Source organism: Microtus oregoni, unplaced genomic scaffold (genome assembly GCF_018167655.1).
Source record: "Microtus oregoni isolate MIOR12 unplaced genomic scaffold, Mior012 000067F_003, whole genome shotgun sequence".
Lineage (NCBI taxonomy): Eukaryota > Metazoa > Chordata > Mammalia > Rodentia > Cricetidae > Microtus > Microtus oregoni.
The window spans coordinates 172,095-189,649 of NW_024543956.1; the positions used below are offsets into that span (position 1 = coordinate 172,095).

A 17,555-nucleotide genomic window follows, 5' to 3' on the forward strand; every position below is an offset into this window, starting at 1 on the left:
CAAGTCTATTCCTTGTGTCATGCTAATATAGTCTGTTATCTCCCCTCTCCACCTTTGGACTAAATTATAAGCCTGTGGAAAATAAGTGAGGTGGATTCAGTATTCCCTGACTGTCCCTCCCGATGCTGTTCTGTTTCTGTCTCTTATTTCTCCTATATCTCTGTTCCTTTTGCCTAATAATTTTAATCCTCATGCTCCTACCCTGGAACGTACAAGTTTTCTTGAAGCTGATTTTTGACAGGAAAGGCTCCTTTTAGTAAGGGCACCTGCTTGCTTTCCAGGAGGGAGTTCTCAATGCTCAAAAGCAGAGAGCTCTCCATAATTTATCTGGTGGTGACATGGAAAGAAGTGCTACTAAGAAGGATGAGCAGGTAGAGGGGTCAGAGTACAGGCATGAAGAGTAGGACACCGGGCTAGGAACTATGGAAAAGAAGGGCTGTCCTTGTTTGTAAAATTGATAACCTTTGGTAGTGAGTGAAATAGTATTTGGAGGGGAAAAACAAACGAAAGGAGAGGAGAGGAGAGGAGAGGAGAGGAAAGGAATATGTTTGCCACCTTTGTTGAAGTAACCTGATAGACGGCATCTGTATAGGTGGGTGAAGCACAGGGAAAGAACAGGTATGCAAAGGTGCTTGAAGCACCCTAGTTGAAACATCTCAATTGTTAAATTCCTGAGGGGCATCCAAATGGACATTCTGATGCACATGGGCAGATCTGGAGGAGGGATCACTACCAGCATAGAACATCTCTGAACTACAGTTAGGAAATCACCCACACTATACTGAGCTCCAACAAAGGAACAGGAAGAGAAAAAAAAAGAGGCGGAGAGGTTTGAAGAATAACTTCAGCTGAGAAGCAGGAAAAGAGGCAGAAGGTCAGTTCAAAGGCAGGAAGGAGTGTCCCAGAAACCAAGAAAGGAGAGATTAGAGAAGGAAAAGCTACTACCTGCTGAGACATAGAGACATTGTATACAAAGAAGAAACAAAGGAAGACAACTGAGGTGTCACTACCAATGTCCTAGAGCAGAGGGAGAAAAATGACCCTATAAAGAAGCAAAGTCCTCTCTCAGAGAGAAGGAAAGAGGGAAAGGAGCGACCAGCCTAAAAACTGGGAAATGTGTTGATTATCTGTTTGTAAGCCCACTGGGCCAGCTGGTAACACTAGACCATCCTGCATATTTATGTTCCCAAGGGAGAGCCTTCTCTGAGGAAAGACCCCAGGAAAATTACCTCCAAACCAAGAAAGAAGACAAGGTATTCATTGTATGATCCATGACAGGTCAAACAGGGAATTTCATTAGACGGAAATTCTCATATCAGACATTAACAGCAGTTACTGACCTGTATGAGAACAGACAGTGTGGGCCCTGGAAGCTGAGTAAGGGAGTGATTAGGCCAATTGACAAAGTTGGGTTGTAACAGAAAATTTAAAATTTTTTCTTGTTCCCAAAGCACTTGACTTCAGGCTGTATATAATCATAGAAGAGATTCCAGGGGCAAGAAAGAGAACCACACACGACAAACTGAAGGCCAAGTGTGAGATCAAGTAACCTGTTTGGGCATTGGTTGCATGTACACAATGAGAGTACCTTCAGGTTTGACACTAGAAACTTTCTCCTGAAAACAGGCCAAAGACCCATCTGTAGGACAGAGCTGGGCATGAGGAAGGGGCAAAGGAGATTCACAGAAGCTGAACCAGGAGTGGAAGATGAAATTGTAAGAGGATGCACAATATCATAACCTATTAAGGAAATACCAAACACTTATCAATGCATGAGATAGTAATTCTCCCCTTGGGGTGTTCGATGGTCAAGGCTGAAAGGCTGCTTGGGATGTAGGATACAGATGAGCACTCCCACACTGCTAATGGGAGAGGACATGGGTTGCCCCCCCCATGGCAGATAATAGATTAATGGATATCTACTTGGATACAGCTCAAGTTTCAGCAACGTCATGTTTGGTCAAATGCCCCAAAGCCTTCCTTCCTGCCAGAGGTTCAGGAAAGCAGGTAGAATGCTGGTGGCAGTAGTGAGGGTCATTCAAATGGGCACTCTGATGCACACGGAGTATTCCAACATGACAAAAGCCTCAATAGAGTCCCTGATAATAAACCAAAGCAGTGTGAGTGAGATGGACACCATTGGGGAAACCTTTACAGTAGTGAAAGTCAAGTGGCCAGAGTATGACGCCCAAAGAAAGAAAATGGGGTCAAGAAAGAATACACAGAGGCATAATAACCTTCTGTGAACCTGCTTGCCCTCTCTCTCACTGGCAGAAATGTTGTGCATGTGGCCCTGGACTCTTGGTGACTGCAGAGAGTCAGAGTGATGAGACTGGCAGGGTCTGAAACTGTTTTGAGCCAGGATAGCACAGCTCTGAGTGGATGTCTAGCCCAGGCAGCAGAAGATATGGAGGGTGGGGGTGGGGACTAACTGATGTTAAAACCATAGGGAGGCTTCTGGGATCTCGGCCACCCATGCCACCCTCACACTGAAAGAGTCATGCCCCAGAGCCCGGAAGGCTATCAACACTGGAAGCAGGGAAAAGTTGAACACCTCACCACCATCACAGTGCTTCCTATATGAATTTAGGCAGAATTCCCAGAAACTCTAAACTTTTCGGCGACAAGAAGTGGAAGGGACTGGCCCAAAGTCAGCCAGTAAGATACAAGTCTAAGGGTTTGGGCTTCAAATCTGAAAAGCAGCTTTTCAAGAAGCTGGATATACAGCATGCAGAGCGGGAAAGGCCCGCCAGTGCTGGACCCTCCTGTGAGCTGGCCACTGGCACCAAGGGCAGGAAGGCATGCAGGCCCACAGTGGTGAAAGTGCCTGCAGCCCCTTCCACTGGGATGGGCATCACCCAGATGGTACACGCTTCATGGGGAGTGATGGGATGGGGTGTATGGGCTCATGTGTTATCTATTCCAGGGACTCTACCTAGAATAGGTGTTGCTTGCCCAGCTCTGTCACTAGACTAGGTCCAGATAGGGACTCACCAGGGCAAAAACCCTCAGAGTCCCTGCTCCCTGGCCTTGATCAGGAAACAGAGCTGGAGGGGGCAACACAGATTTTTGGTGCCCTTCTGTGGAGACCCCTGAGCACTCTGTCCCCTGTGCCAGGGGCACAGATGTGTGGTGGTGGTGGTGGGGGTCAGCAGCCGATGACGTCATCAGTGACTGGACCGGTGATGTCACCTGAGGTCCCAGGCTGAGACAGCCTTGTCACTTGACCCTCCTGCACCAATGGCCTGGCTAGTCTGCTTCTGGAGGACTAGGAGGTAGAGGATCCATGCTCCGGCGTCACCACACCCCCGCGCTAAATCTGCACTGCAGAGAGCAGCGTTAAGCTCGCATCACCGTTTGTGAGGTCCTGGATTCTATTCCCAGCACTGCAGAAAAATAGAAAGAGAAAACCACTCTTGGGAATATACCCAAGAGAGGCCCTATCATACAACAAAAGTATATGCTCAACTATGTTCATAGCAGCATTGTTTGTAATAGCCAGAACCTGGAAACAACCTAGATGCCCTTCAATGGAAGAATGGATGAAGAAAGTATGGAATATATACATATTAGAGTACTACTCAGCAGTAAAATACAAGGACTTCTTGAATTTTGCATGCAAATGGATGGAAATAGAAAACACTATCCTGAGTGAGGTAAGCCAGACCCAAAAAGAGGAACATGGGATGTACTCACTCATATTTGGTTTTTAGCCATAAATAAAGGACACTGAGCCTATAATTTGCGATCCTAGAGAAGCTAAATAAGAAGGTGAATCCAAAGACAAACATAAATATAGGCATCCTCCTGAATATTAACCTTCATCAGGCGATGAAAGGAGACAGAGACAGAGACCCACATTGGAGCACAGGACTGAAATCTCAAGGTCCAAATCAGGAGCAGAAGGAGAGAGAGCACGAGCAAGGAACTCAGGACCGCGAGCTGTGCACCCACACACTGAGACAATGGGGATGTTCTATCAGGAACCCACTAAGGCCAGCTGGCCTGGGTCTGAAAAAGCATGGGATAAAACCGAACTTGCTGAACATAGTGGACAATGAGGACTACTGAGAACTCAAGAACAATGGCAATGGGTTTCTGATCCTACTGCACGTACTGGCTTTGGGGGAGCCTTGGCAGTTTGGATGCTCACCTTACTAGACCTGGATGGAGGTGGGTGGTCCTTGGACTTCCCACAGGTCAGGGAACCCTGATTGCTCTTCGAGCTGATGAGGGAGGGGGACTTGGTCAGGGGAGGGGAGGGAAATGGGAGGCGGTGGCGGGGAAGAGGCAGAAATCTTAAATAAATAAATAAATAAATAAATAAATAAAACAAAACAAAAAAGCTTGCATATGTACACTGGTCTGCGTGAGTGCGCAGCTATAAGGCTAGAGAGAGCAAGGGAGCTGGCTGGCGGGAGAACCTGGAGAACAGCCCGGGGAATCCTTGCTGTGCGATTGAAGGAGAAAGGGTTCTGCTCCTAGAAGGTACCAAATTCTGGGAGGGTATTACTGGCCCTGACAAACCCCCTCTCAACCAGCACGCCTGCCTGGGTTGGACTGTAGGGAGGTGCTGGGGAAGGCCTGTGTCTGAGGCACAGAGTGGGATGCAGAAGCATCATGTAAGGCAGTGGTTCTCAATATCCCTAATGCTACGACCCTTTAATACAGTTCTTTGTGTTGTGGTGACTCCCTCACACAACCATAAAACTTATTTCCATGGCTACTTCATACCTGTAATTTTGCTACTGTTGCAAATCATAAGGTAAATACCTGTGTTTCCCAGCGGTCTTTGGAGATCCCCTTGAAAAGGTCGCTTGACCCTGAAGGGTCACGAAGCACGGGTTGAGAACCTCTGCTCTAGGGCTAGTGGATGAGAAGGGGCTGGGGTGGGGAAGACATTAACCTCCTCTTTCCGTTTTTTGTTTCCAGGCTGTGGAGAGCTAGGCTGGTCTTCCTGAGTCCTAGCCTAGGCTCCTATCCCAACCTGATGTGCTTCTGGGGAAACTGTTTCCGGCCCCTAGTGTGAGCTTTGCTAAATTTTCAGATTATGGCGGTGGAGATGCTCCAGGACTGGTGCAGGTGGATGGGTGTCAGCGCTCGTAGGGGCTTGCTTATCCTGGGCATCCTGGAGGACTGCAGTGAAGCTGAATTCCAAGGGTCCCTGCAGGCTGCCCTGTGGCCCATGGGCCACTTTACTGTGCTTGGCAAAGTGTTTCATGAGGAGGATAATGCCACTGCAGCCCTGGTTGAGCTCGACCAGGAAATCAACTATGCTTTGGTCCCAAGGGAAATCCTAGGCACTGGGGGGCCCTGGAACGTGGTCTTTGTGCCCAGTTGCTCCAGCGAGGAGCTTCTTGATCGTGTTTTCCACTTCTTGGAGCAACGGGGGAGACAGTGGACAGTGTACCTGGAGACCCAGGTCTGGAGCTGGACAGAGTGTGCAGGCTCCAGTCAGTTAGTCAGGCAATCCAGCCCTGGGTGGATACCTTGCGGTACCAGCGTTTGGGTATGTTTTCTGGGAGCGTTCAGCCAGCCCCTGGGGAGGAATCCTTTGAGGCCTGGCTAGACCACACCACTGACATGTTTTGGGTGTGGCAAAGGGTCCCAGAAAGGGAGAAGAGGAGACGGTTGCTGGAGGGCTTGCGGGGAACTGCTTTGTACCTTGTACAGGGGCTGTTAGCAGAGAATCCGGCAAAGACTGCAGAGGAGTGCCTAGAGGCTCTGTCGAGTATTTGGAGACAATGAGTCTCAGGCCACCATTCGAATCAAGTGTCTGACTGCAAAACAGCAGCCAGATGAGCAGCTCTCTGCCTTTGTGTTGAGGCTAGAAGTTCTGCTGCAGAAAGCCATTTAGAAAGGGGCTCTCGAGAGAACCTCTACGGATGATTTGCGCCTGAGGCAGATGCTCACCAGGGCTAACCTGACTGAGCCTCTGGAGGAAGCTCTGAGGAGGCTAAGAATGATCAGGAGATCTCCAACTTTCCTGGAGTTGTTGGGCCTCAAACGGGAATCTGAGGAATGGGAGGCAAGACTAGCCAGCAACATGGTAGTCCAGGTGGAGGATGAAGCTGGCAATCTGGCTTCTGTCCAGGCTGATGGAAGAGCCAGTGCTAAGGCAGAAGATGAGGTGGAGGAGTAGGCAAAGGACAAGGTTGAGGAGGAGATATAAGGCCATAACTCAGACCACGGCCCTGTAGACCCAAGCCAGACAGGACCCTATGAGCCCCCTGGGACTCCCACCCCAGCACAGATGGGCAGTAATCTTAGAGAGTGCCCAGGAGGGCCCGGCTGCATGCTGGGCAGCCTTGCCTAGGCAGGAGAACATAAGGCAGAAGACCCCATCCTGTCCCAGTCTAGAAGTATTGCTGAAGGGTCAGCCCCAAAGTAAAGGAGCGGGCCTGCAGATATCTGCTATAGCCCCTGGCCTGGGAGAGATTAGGGAGAAATAGTCTCTTATAAGGGTCCTGACTGCCTGGCTCTTCTACCCAGTTAGCATCTCCAGGCAGGTTTATGACACTGCCTTTGGAATCTCATCCTTATCTGTTCTACTCACAGTGGCCCAGGTATTCAGTGAGTACACACTTTAATACTAGCTCTCCCATCCATCACACCCTAGCAAAGTATATCAGTCCCTGACTTACCCTGCTAGCTACTACCGTAGCCCAGCTTGTGTTGCGAACTTCCATGCCAGCCAAGGCCCTATTTGCTCTGCTCCTATCTCGTGTTGTGTATTCCTGGACAGCTTTCTTGATATACTTACAGGCCAGCAACTTGCTGCTTGTTCCCTGCAGATGTGTGTGTTCTTACCTGAGAAGGTGCTCTACAGAGATCCCAAGACAAGCCCTTGGAACCAGCAAAACAGTATGGGTGATGGCAATCAGCAACTGGCTGATGCTCATCTTGTGACTGATTACAATCTGGGGTGGGCACGAAGACCTGGACTAAGGATGGATGGGCTCGGAGAACCAAGATTCAATGTTCCACTCTTGTTGTTACTTTTGTTATTACTTGTGACAACAGTTCTTCAGTTTGGCAAGATGTTCCTTTCAGTGCTTTCCAGTGTCCAGAATAATTCAGGATCACCCTACAGTGGGTGATTCTTCTAGAGAGTTCCCCCAAAAGAAAGAACACTTCCAGATGCCATTATTCTGCAAAGAGGTGTATCAGGGGTCCCTTGGAAGGAAGAAGCTTAGGCAAGCAGGCCTCAGTGTGGCCAGTAGATGAGATCCTTTCTAATGAATCACAGAGTAGGAAAAGGTGGGACCTGTGGCCTCTAACAGCTGGGGGAAGTTCTGTGCTGTCATCCCCCCGCCTTCAATGACTTCAGTAAATGTATCTGTTCAATAAATTTCACGGATGTTACAGTTGCATCCTGCTTTTTCTTGGCTTGGACTGGACTGGAGCAAGATTGATTTATGTACAAGGCAAGAACATGAAGGGCTGTGGGGGTGGCAGGGGGGGGCTTGAATTGGTAAAAGCAGGCTGACAATGTGTATGGGGGCAGTGGCTATCTGGTTTCAGTGGGGAGGCACTTCAGGATGACAAGAGTTAGGGATACGTCAGTTATGTGCTCAAGTGAAGCTATGGAGCAGTAAGCAAGGCCCTTGGACCCAATGTTCATGACTGATGGGTGTTTCAGTTAGGAAAGCGTTCTCACAGATTTTAAATGCCATTTTTGATTACTAAAATATAGAAAAAAGAAAACCAAAAAAAATTTCCATGGAGCCACAAATAGCCAAAACCCTCCCCTGAGACAGAAAACCAAAATTGGAGGCATTATATTTTCTGATTTCATAATATATTACACAGATATAATGATCAAAAGAGTACCACACGCTTTTAATCACAGAGTTGGGAGGCAGAGGCAGGAGATCTCTGAGTTAAAGGCATAGCTGGTCTACATGGTGAATTCCAAGACAGCCAGGACTACATAGAATGACTCTGTCTCAAACAAACAAACAAAAGTATGGCATTGGCATCAAGGTGTGTATCAATGGGATGGGGAAAACATATAAGAAACCAGTCCCCACACCCACAAAAAACTGGGGAAAGTATGGTCTTTTCAGCAAATAGCACTCAGAAAGCTATGCATCTATGTGTAGAAGTAAGAATTTTGACCCTCACTTTGTTCTTGGAGCACTTTTAGTTATCACATTAAAACTTTAGACAGAAAAAGCATAAAAGATTTCCTCAAACGATAAATGTTATGCATAGCAAAAGGAAATATTCGAACAAACAAAATCACCATCTTTGGATTGGGGGAAAACATTTGTGAATTATAAACTTCATGGGGGTTAATATCTCAAATATCAATGAATTAGTACAACTCAATAGCAAAAAGCAAGCAAACAAAAACTCCCAAATAATTTGATTAAAAAATGGACAAAAGAACTCCATAGACAACAAGTATATGAAAATGTACGCAACATCACTAGTCAATAGGAAATGCAAAGCAAAACCACAATGTGAGACTTCCCCAGATGGGTTGAATGGCTACTATTAAAAACCACAACAGAGCCGGGCAGTGGTGGCACACGCCTTTAATCCCAGAACTCGGGAGGCAGAGGCAGGTGGACCTCTGTGAGTTCGTGGTCAGCCTGGTCTACAAAAGCTAGTGCCAGGACAGGAACCAAAAAGTTACAGAGAAACCCCCGTCTCGAAAAATCAAAAAAAAAAAAATAGCCAGCTTCCTGGTTTGTGCTGGTTGCACAAATGCCTCTGGCTCTTTTGGGAGGTCCAGCTATGGAACACTTAAATGGGGTTTGTGAACAGAGTACCACAAATTGCTTAATGGCAACATAAACCTGCTGCATCCCTGGAGCTGGGGTAGAGAGCATGGCTTGCAGAGGCAGTGAACATACCTCCACCATGTTGTATAGGGCAGAGCCAATGGGCAGAGCCATGGAGTTGGTCCTAGCCATGCCCACTTAACATTTTTTAAAAAGGTACTCCTTGTCAAAAATAGCTATGCAATAAAGACAGACTCAGACAAAAGTGAACCTCTGAATGGGCCACAGCGTGTTTAACAACATACACAGGCTTGGGAAAGAGAGGGAAAAGAGTATAGATAGTAAAATAATATAAATAGTACGTACAGACAGTCATAGATTTAAGAAGAAAAGATAATTAAATAAATATTAAAAACTAAGAGTAAAAAAGCCACACGAGGTTGGAAAATGCACAGAGAGTCTGAATTATGTATACTATTGTGTTTTCTTTAAATTTTTTGACTGTGAATAAACTAACAACAGAGAGATATTTCATTGTATGGGCTACTAAGCTAAAGCAACATATATATTTTAAAGGTATTTTGACCTCAAATTTGAGTCTGAGGATATGTTACTTTGGAAAAGAGATTCTACATTTGTTCCCACAGAAGATAAGAACCTTAAGTTCCTTCCAGGCTAATGTAGTATGATGGAACATAGATCCCCTGAAAGGTCTCCATAAACCCTAAAAATACTTTGCCCAACAAACAGCAGGAATCAATTTGGAGAAAACAACTCCCAAATTTCCAAAATGATGGTTTATAAATGTTTGTTTTCATTTGAAGGGGGATATGATATAGAGATGAATACTTTGCATTGGTAGGGACCTTGGTCTATTGATACATATTTAAGGTCGACTTTGTTACAGTGTATATATGTAATTCTGCTCTTATTTAAGGTATTGTGTTTGTGCAGCTCATTTAAAAAAGTAATGTATAATTAAAAATTACAGATTATTAGCCTTTTATAATAGTCAAACAGGTAGTCATGTTATTCAGGTTTTCTAGATATATAGAGATATAATTCAGTTAGATAGATAATCTTCAACACTTTAAAGACTACAGAATATGACATTTTAAATGTTTTAAGAACTTAGACTTTTCTCACTAGTGAGACATGTCTGCTTCTGTCAGCACCAATTGCTTCAGAGACATTGATAGGCATTGAAGGAACTCATCATGGAATTTGCCTTCAATGTGACAAGGCTAGCCATTTGGGCAAGAAACTGCTCTTGCCTGGACTGCTTGATGGGATGCTGTATGAACTGGACATGCAGGACCCATAGAAAAATGATTGCTGAACTTGACTAAAGAAGGTGAGGCAGTCCTTCAGGGTTTCTGCTTCATGAAAGAGTCTGCCAGACATTCTACAGGACACAGAATAAACCAACTGATGCTCTTTACAAGACAGAACAGATATTCAAATTTCTTGCTTCATGGAAAAGTCTGTACTAGGGGCCTGTAGACTGAAGATGGATGCCCCAATGGTACAGAAGAACTTTGGGTGACTGTCCAGGCAGCGAGATCTCTCTGTCAGCTCTAGAGTATTGCAAGTTGCTTACAATGCACTTCCTGTTCACTTATATCCTCCTGGGGTCTTTGCTGGAATTGAAGATAAATAGGAATATAGTTTTCCTTAATTATAATAAAAGATAAATTAGATATAAAACTTTAGATTCACAAAGAAATATTGTCACTGTAAATCTTGCTTGATACTTGTTATATGTAATTTTACTGTGTTAAAGTTAAAACTTTCTTTTTTGTTTAGATCGAAAAGGGGAGGTGATGTGGGATATCCTTGATATATGTTGCTTTTATTGGCTAATGAATAAAGCTGCTTTGGCCTATGACAGGGCAGAATATAGCCAGACTGGAAGAGATATCTAGAGAGAGTAGGCGGAGTCAGAGAGACACCATGTAGCTGCTAAAGAAGACAGAGGCCATGTAGCTGCCTAAGAAGCAAGCAACTAACAAACCACTAGCCATGGGGTAAAATATAAAATAACAGAAATGGGTTAATTTAAGAAAGACATAAGAGATAAATAAGAATACACATAAGCTATTGGCCAAACAGTGTTGTAATTAATATAGTTTCTGTGTGATTATTCGGGTCGGGGCAGTCAGGAAACGTAAGCACAACCTCTGCTTACAATTGTGGGTAGGCCTTTTTGTTTTTCAAGTCCTGGGCTGATGCAATAAAGCACTTCAAGGTACATATTAGACAGTGAGTGAGGAGTATGCTTTTCTTTCGGAACTATGAGGAACAGGAGCTGCAGAAGGAATCAGAAGTCCACAGCATGTAGAATCAGAATATGAAACTCCAGGAACATATTTGCACATGAGGCACATGGCCCACACTTTTGATAGTGGTAGGACAGGAGCCTAGGCCTTCTTACATGCTTGACAAGAACCATACCACTGATCTCTGTAGAGGCTTACTCTGTGGGGGCAGTGATGAATATGGAATTTCACAGTTTGAAAGCGACCTGGAAAGTAGAAGCTGTTGTTTTTCAGCAGCACAATAAGAGTCTCTGCCGACACAATAATCCAAATTAGAGCAAATCAGATCGAATTAAAAAAAATAACCAGGTTTAATGGACGCCAGGGTTACTGGGTGGACCCAGGAAAAACATGGAGAGGGAGAAAAGAGAACCGGAATAAACACCAGAGAGGGAAAAGGGAAGACCAGGTGTTCCTTGGGGGTGGGGGGTAAATAGCTTGTGGGAGTGGCCTCGAGCATCTCTGGGGAGGGGTCACTGTTTGGTAGGTTGTCTTGGAGGTGGAACTTGGATTGAGGCAACTCCCAGGGGAGGTGACTTGAAATGGAGTTTTCTGCTCAACATTCCAAAATGAATGCCAGGGAGCTGGGGTGAAGCCCCCAACTAAACATTACAGTCTTTTCGGTTAAAGGGCTGCTGGTTCAAGTTTAGCTACTTACTGCGGGCATTGTTGATGTGGGAGAGGGGAGAGTTGGGAGTTGGTGGGCTCACACTCAGAGAGAGATGTGGCTGGAGAGGCATCCAGTATACTGCCTTCCTGGAGACCTCCAGCAGCTGTTTCTTGAGGGAGGTAAGAAGGCAGGTAGCTAGGAGAAAAAATATTGTTATTACCTGTCTTGTTTGTACCAACAACGATGAGTGTGCCAGGACAAGGAGCAGATAGGATCTTTATTATGGCATCTTGGAAAACCAGAGGGTGGAAGGTCCTAACTTCTAGACAGATCAAGTATCCACAATAGGTGCCCGCTTGGGTCTGGAGAGATGGTACCAGCATGGGTGTCTCAGAAGCTTGGCAGCTGAGGGGGTGGTGAGGATTACCGTGTGAGGTCCTGTCCATCCAAGAGAACTGGGAGCTATGTAGAAGGAGCTACCGGCCTGCTTTTCATCCCACCCGGCTCCCGCACAGCTAGCTTTACACCCGAAATAACAACATACTAATTGTATTCATTTAAACATTGCCTGGCCAGTTAGCTCTAGCCTCTTATAGGCTAATTCTTACATCTTGATTAACCCATTTCTATTAATGTGTGTAGCACCACGAGCTGGTGGCTTACCGGGAAAGATTCAGCATGTCTGACCTGGCGGCTGGCTCCATGGCGTCTGGCTCACTTCCCTTCTTCCCAGCATTCTGTTCTGTCTACTCCACCCACCCATGTTCTGACCTATCAGGCCAAGCAGTTTCTTTATTAATTAACCAATGAAAGCAACAGATAGACAGATGACCCTCCTCCATCAGAGCTAGATGTTTAAGGAATACTCTGCCCCTGGGGAGAGCAGGGCATATTTAGGGGCATTTGGGTCCACTGGTGTGGGGCAGGGAGACAGCTGTCAGCATGTGAAAGGAAGAGGGAACTTAGAAAGGAGAGGTAGGGAAGGTGCACCACCAGTGGAAGAGTATGGACTGGGAGGTGGTGATTAACAAGAAAGGGCCTGCCATAAAGGAGCTCAAATGGCAGGTAAGGGCATTGGGGAGAAATGAGGGCCAAGATGACCTGACTTCAATGGAGAGCTTGGTTTGTTGTTGTTTGATGAGTCCATTGGCCCTCTCCACCTTTCCCGAGGATTGTGGATGGTAGGGGGTGTGGAATTTCCAGGAGATGTTGAGAGCTTCTGACCCGAGCTCCATGACCCTGGAAGTGAAGGCTGGCCCATTGTCCGTCTCGATGGTCCATGGGATGCCAAACCGAGGAATTATATGGTCCAGGAGCACCTCAGCCACCACATCTGCTGTTTCCATGGAGGCTGGAAACATTTCTATCCACCCTGTAAAAGTGTCTACAAGTGTTAAGAGATAACAAAGTTTTTTTTTAAGTAGGCATATGGGACAAATCAACCTGTCAACCTTTGCCTGGTTGATGCCCATGAAGCTGATGCAGAGACTGACATATATGGAGACCCCTTGTGGACTGGCCTGGGCACATGTCAGGCAGGAGGGGTGAACCTGTGAAATATGATCTTGGAGATGGGTGGGGTCAAACAGTGGCTCTAGAAATGGAACAAAGCTTTGGGGCCTATGTGTAAGGTGTGGTGGATGTCTGAAATGATCGACTATGGTCTTGAAGAAGAATGAGACAGATATTTAAATTGAACCAGCCACCCTTTGTTTTTGTGGCCCCCTTTTTATGAGCTCATCCCTACGTTCTGGTTTGTAACAAGGTTGATAGGAGGGAGTTAAGAACAAAATATGTCCTGTGGAATCAAAGGAGCTTGAAGCCAGCCCCCAGGGCTACTGAGTCTGCCTTGGCATTGCCTAAGGTCACTGGGTCCTTGGAGGATTGGTGTCCCTGACAGTAATTTATGGCTACTTCCACAAGGACCTGGAGGGCCTCCAAGGGATTGGCTATAAGGGGTCCATTAACTAAGGGAGTGCCCTTGATAGTAAGGAAGCCCCTTTCCTTCCAGAGTGTAGAATGGGCATGGGCTATTAAGAAGGCATATTTAGAGTCTGTATAAATATTAGCCCTTTGGCCGTTGGCTATCTGGAGTGCTCTAGTAAAGGCAATTAATTTGGCCTTTTGTGAGGAGGTTCCCATAGGCAGGCAGGTTGCTTTAACTGTGTTAGTGGAAGTAACCACTGCACAATGCTGCCTGGTCCACACTTTCAAGGGAAATTTTTTCCATGTATTGCTCCCTACTTCTGTTTTTTCAATTATTTGTTTTAGTTTATAAAATGATGTACTTTATTATAACACTTTGTACATTCTCATGTTTGTGATATTATATCTTGCACTTCTTGACTGCAACTGCCTCCACCGTTCCTGCTCTTCCTCATGTGCTTCATCTGCATTATACACTGCAGTGCTACTGTTGCATGTGCACGTACGCTCACACACACGCACGCACACACGCAAAGGAGTGTACCAGGAGACAGAGAACACAGATAAAAAGACAGACACCAGAAGGCATCATATGTATTCTTCTGCTCCTTGCTCAAGGATGTACTTTATAACTTCCATACTCCAAAGATAAAAAAGAAAGTATGATGTGTGTGACAACTCAGTGTATAGGAAAACAGACACACACACACACACCAATTAGCCCAAAGCACTGATGTGCAATATTCTCCCATAAAACAAACAGGGAGGAGGACTTATAAATCCAACAAAGGCTACAGACAAATGAGAATTACAGAAGGAATCAGGACAAAGGAGCAGGAGAGATGACTTGAGAATTGATCAGACAAGCACTTCAAAGTCTACAGTGAGAAACCTGCAGTCGCATGTCCCCAAGAAAACTCAAGGACACAAATGAAAAGAGAAGTAAACAGGAGCTTCTGGGAGGCATAAAAAGGCTGCCTCTCATCAGTACTCGTCAGGTGTCAGTGAGGTCAAGCAATGACATGTCCCCATCGTTGGGCTTCAACCTCTGGAAGAGGATGGTGTAGGCAAGGAAAACGGCATTACTGGGACATATAGCCCCATGAATGGTAGGCGAGGAGACAGGGTTTTGTTCTCAGAACTTAACGTACAGGGGCAGTGGCAGTTAAAGTCAGAGGAGAGGCTGAATATGCAGGTAAGAATATTTCTGACATGCAGGCTCTGAGCATTGCACTGCCATGTGCATGGCTAAGTAGAACACAATGGCCTTAGACATGATCTTCTCTTAGAAAAGAAAGTAACACATTGAAATTGCTATTTCCTCCTCTAGATGGAGTCAAAAGCAGGAAGAAGGGAGGTCCAGAGATTTTTCCATTCTTAAAGGTAAGAAGGATTGAGTTACACTGTTGATGGCTTTTACAGAGAAACAGCTCATAACACAGAGGGAAAATGTGGATCCATTTAAAAATCTTCTGTACATGTTCATTGTTGTGAACTTCTGAGTGTGGAATCCAGAAGCTGACAAGACGTGTCTGCCTCATCTATTCTTCATGTTCGTTTTTTAGACAGGGTCTCCTCATAGAACTCAGTACTTGCAAATCCAGCCATACTGGCTGGTCAGCAAGCACCAGGGTTCTTATCTTTGCAGTCCCACTACTGAAAATACAAGCATGCACACTATGTGTGATCTTCTTAACCTGGGTAAGAGCCCACATTGTGCAGAAAGGAAATCCAGGAATTAGCAGCAAGGACTAACGCTGAGCATTCTCCCATACGAGGCAAACGGTACTGTGAATCTAGAGGCACAGGCTGGAGGACACAGGACATTTCACAGAGATTCAGACAAGAACAGAGACTGAGAAAGAAGACCGGGCTTGTGTAAGGTTGCACTTGAGAGCCCACTGAGGCACCAATTCGGTGCACAGTCACAAAAATATGTCATGGACTGTGATTCCAGACAAGAAAACAGGAGCTTCAGGGAGGTATGGCAGGGCTGCCCCTCATCAGTACATCACAGATGTCAGTGACTCCAAGGGATGACAGGTCCCCTACTTTCCTGCAAACAGCAGAAGTCTCTGATCTCTGAAATGTGAGAAAAGCTGGGATACTGATGTTTTCTGCAAAAAGTCAGCCCACAAATAGCAAATGTCTCATTTACAGTAAGAAGTCTCCGGGGAGGGGAAGATGGCTGAGAATGGAAAGTGCTTTCTGCATGAGGTGAAAACCCGACTTCATCATCCAGTACTCATTTGACAAAAAGGTATGTGGACAGGTATGTTTAATCTCAGCACCAGGGAGACAGAGACAGGAGGATCAAAAGGAGAGCACATACACACACTCACAAACATGCACGCGTGCAAGCGTGCTCACACACAGAGAGATAAATAGAGAGGGAGAGACAGAGAGAGACACACGCAGAGAGACCCACGCAAAGAGACACACACACACAAAGACAGGGGGAGTCCTTTGAAATCAGGCTATTCCTAGGGTCACAACATTTCCAACCCCTTCTTTGGCTTCAAAGCACAGCCTCAAAGCACACATGCGTTCCTCTCCTTCAACGTGAGTGAGCCAAGAGGGAGGTAATGGAGAAAGCAATGGGACCTGCCCCATCCAAGGCACCCTAGAGAGGACAGGGAGTAAGGGGAAGAGTCAGAGACACATAGAGAGACACAGTGTCATCAGGAACCTGGTGTGCTGTCTGGGTGCATGGGGTCCGTGCAGAGAGGGCAAGTCTGCGCATAGCTAGCTAATACCCCACCCATAGCTGGTGACGGTCCAGAGAGGAGACCCCAAGGGACTTCTTCACGCTTGGGCACAGGCCACAGAGGGCTAGGCCCGGCCTGAAGCTAACAGGAATTGCCGAATCCATGTAGACAATCTGCAACGTCAAGCACGTTCGTGAACGTTTATTTTGGGGGTCAGGGGGTAGGGGTGGGGTCTGTGTGTGGAGAAACACGTATGCAGTGAGGAGCGGTCATAGCAAGCCCCACAGTCTCCCAGATGGTTCTCTTTTGGAGGTGGAGCTGCAGGGGGTGATGGCAGAAAGGAGGAGGCTCCCTTCTAAGGAGTGGGCGCAGGAGGGTCCCTGCCAGCCCCAATCCTGGCTGCTGACCTCTTCCGGGCCGCCTTTAGGATGGTCTTCTCAAAGAGCTCTTTTTCACGATAGTGCACAGGTGGGCCACGCAGGTACTTCTCTTCTGCCTCCTTGTAGCTGAGCTCATCCAGGGCAGCGATGGAGCAGATGATTGCCTCTGGAAGAAGAACCTCCATGGTGAGCCGGACTTGGTCTCCTCTTGCCAGCGAGAGCAGGGCCTGGTCTGCTTCCTTGGATATTTCTTGCAAATGTCTGGCCACGAGGTGCAACTGGTCTTCATCCTCCAGGTAGGTCTCAATGCAGAAGACTTCCCTCTTTGACTTCCAGAGGTCGTCCAGCCACCGGGACGGTTTCCTGCCCTTCACGATGTCCAGCAGGTGCTGGTCGGCCCCCTTTCTCTTCACGATGAAGTCTACGAGCTTCTGGTTGGCTCTGTCCCAAGCGGCTCTCATGCGGTCAGGCAGGAGTTTCTTGCGGGGCCTCTTCCCACCGGGGGCGGTCTCCTCCTCCCAGTCTTCCAAGTCGGCATAGCTCACCTTGGGGAAATCAATGCGCAGGTCGCCCTCTTGAATGGCTCTCCTCAGCGGGTAACTGGCTCGGGCGGTGTAGTAGTCCATAAAGGAGCCCCGGAAGGAGCCACAGGCGAGGTCCTCTCTGTAGCGGTCGATCACAGAGAGGCACCAGTTGATGCCCTGGCCGTACACTTTGCTGGCTCTCCGCAGGAGGGAGAATCTCTCCCCACAGTCCAGGAGCTTCAGCTTGCGGAGAGGGACGCGGACACCCCTGCGCTCAAACTGCATGTTGCCCTCGATCAGCAGCACCCTGGCCGTCTTGTCGTTCTTGCTGACACTCTTGACCACCGCCGGCCAGAA

The 17,555-nt window shown here is 46.8% G+C and overlaps 1 pseudogene; it reads left to right on the top strand.

Annotated features, from left to right (window-relative positions):
• Positions 1 to 5,050: 5,050 nt before the first annotated feature.
• LOC121440334 lies at positions 5,051 to 6,142 on the top strand (annotated as a pseudogene).
• Positions 6,143 to 17,555: the final 11,413 nt, after the last annotated feature.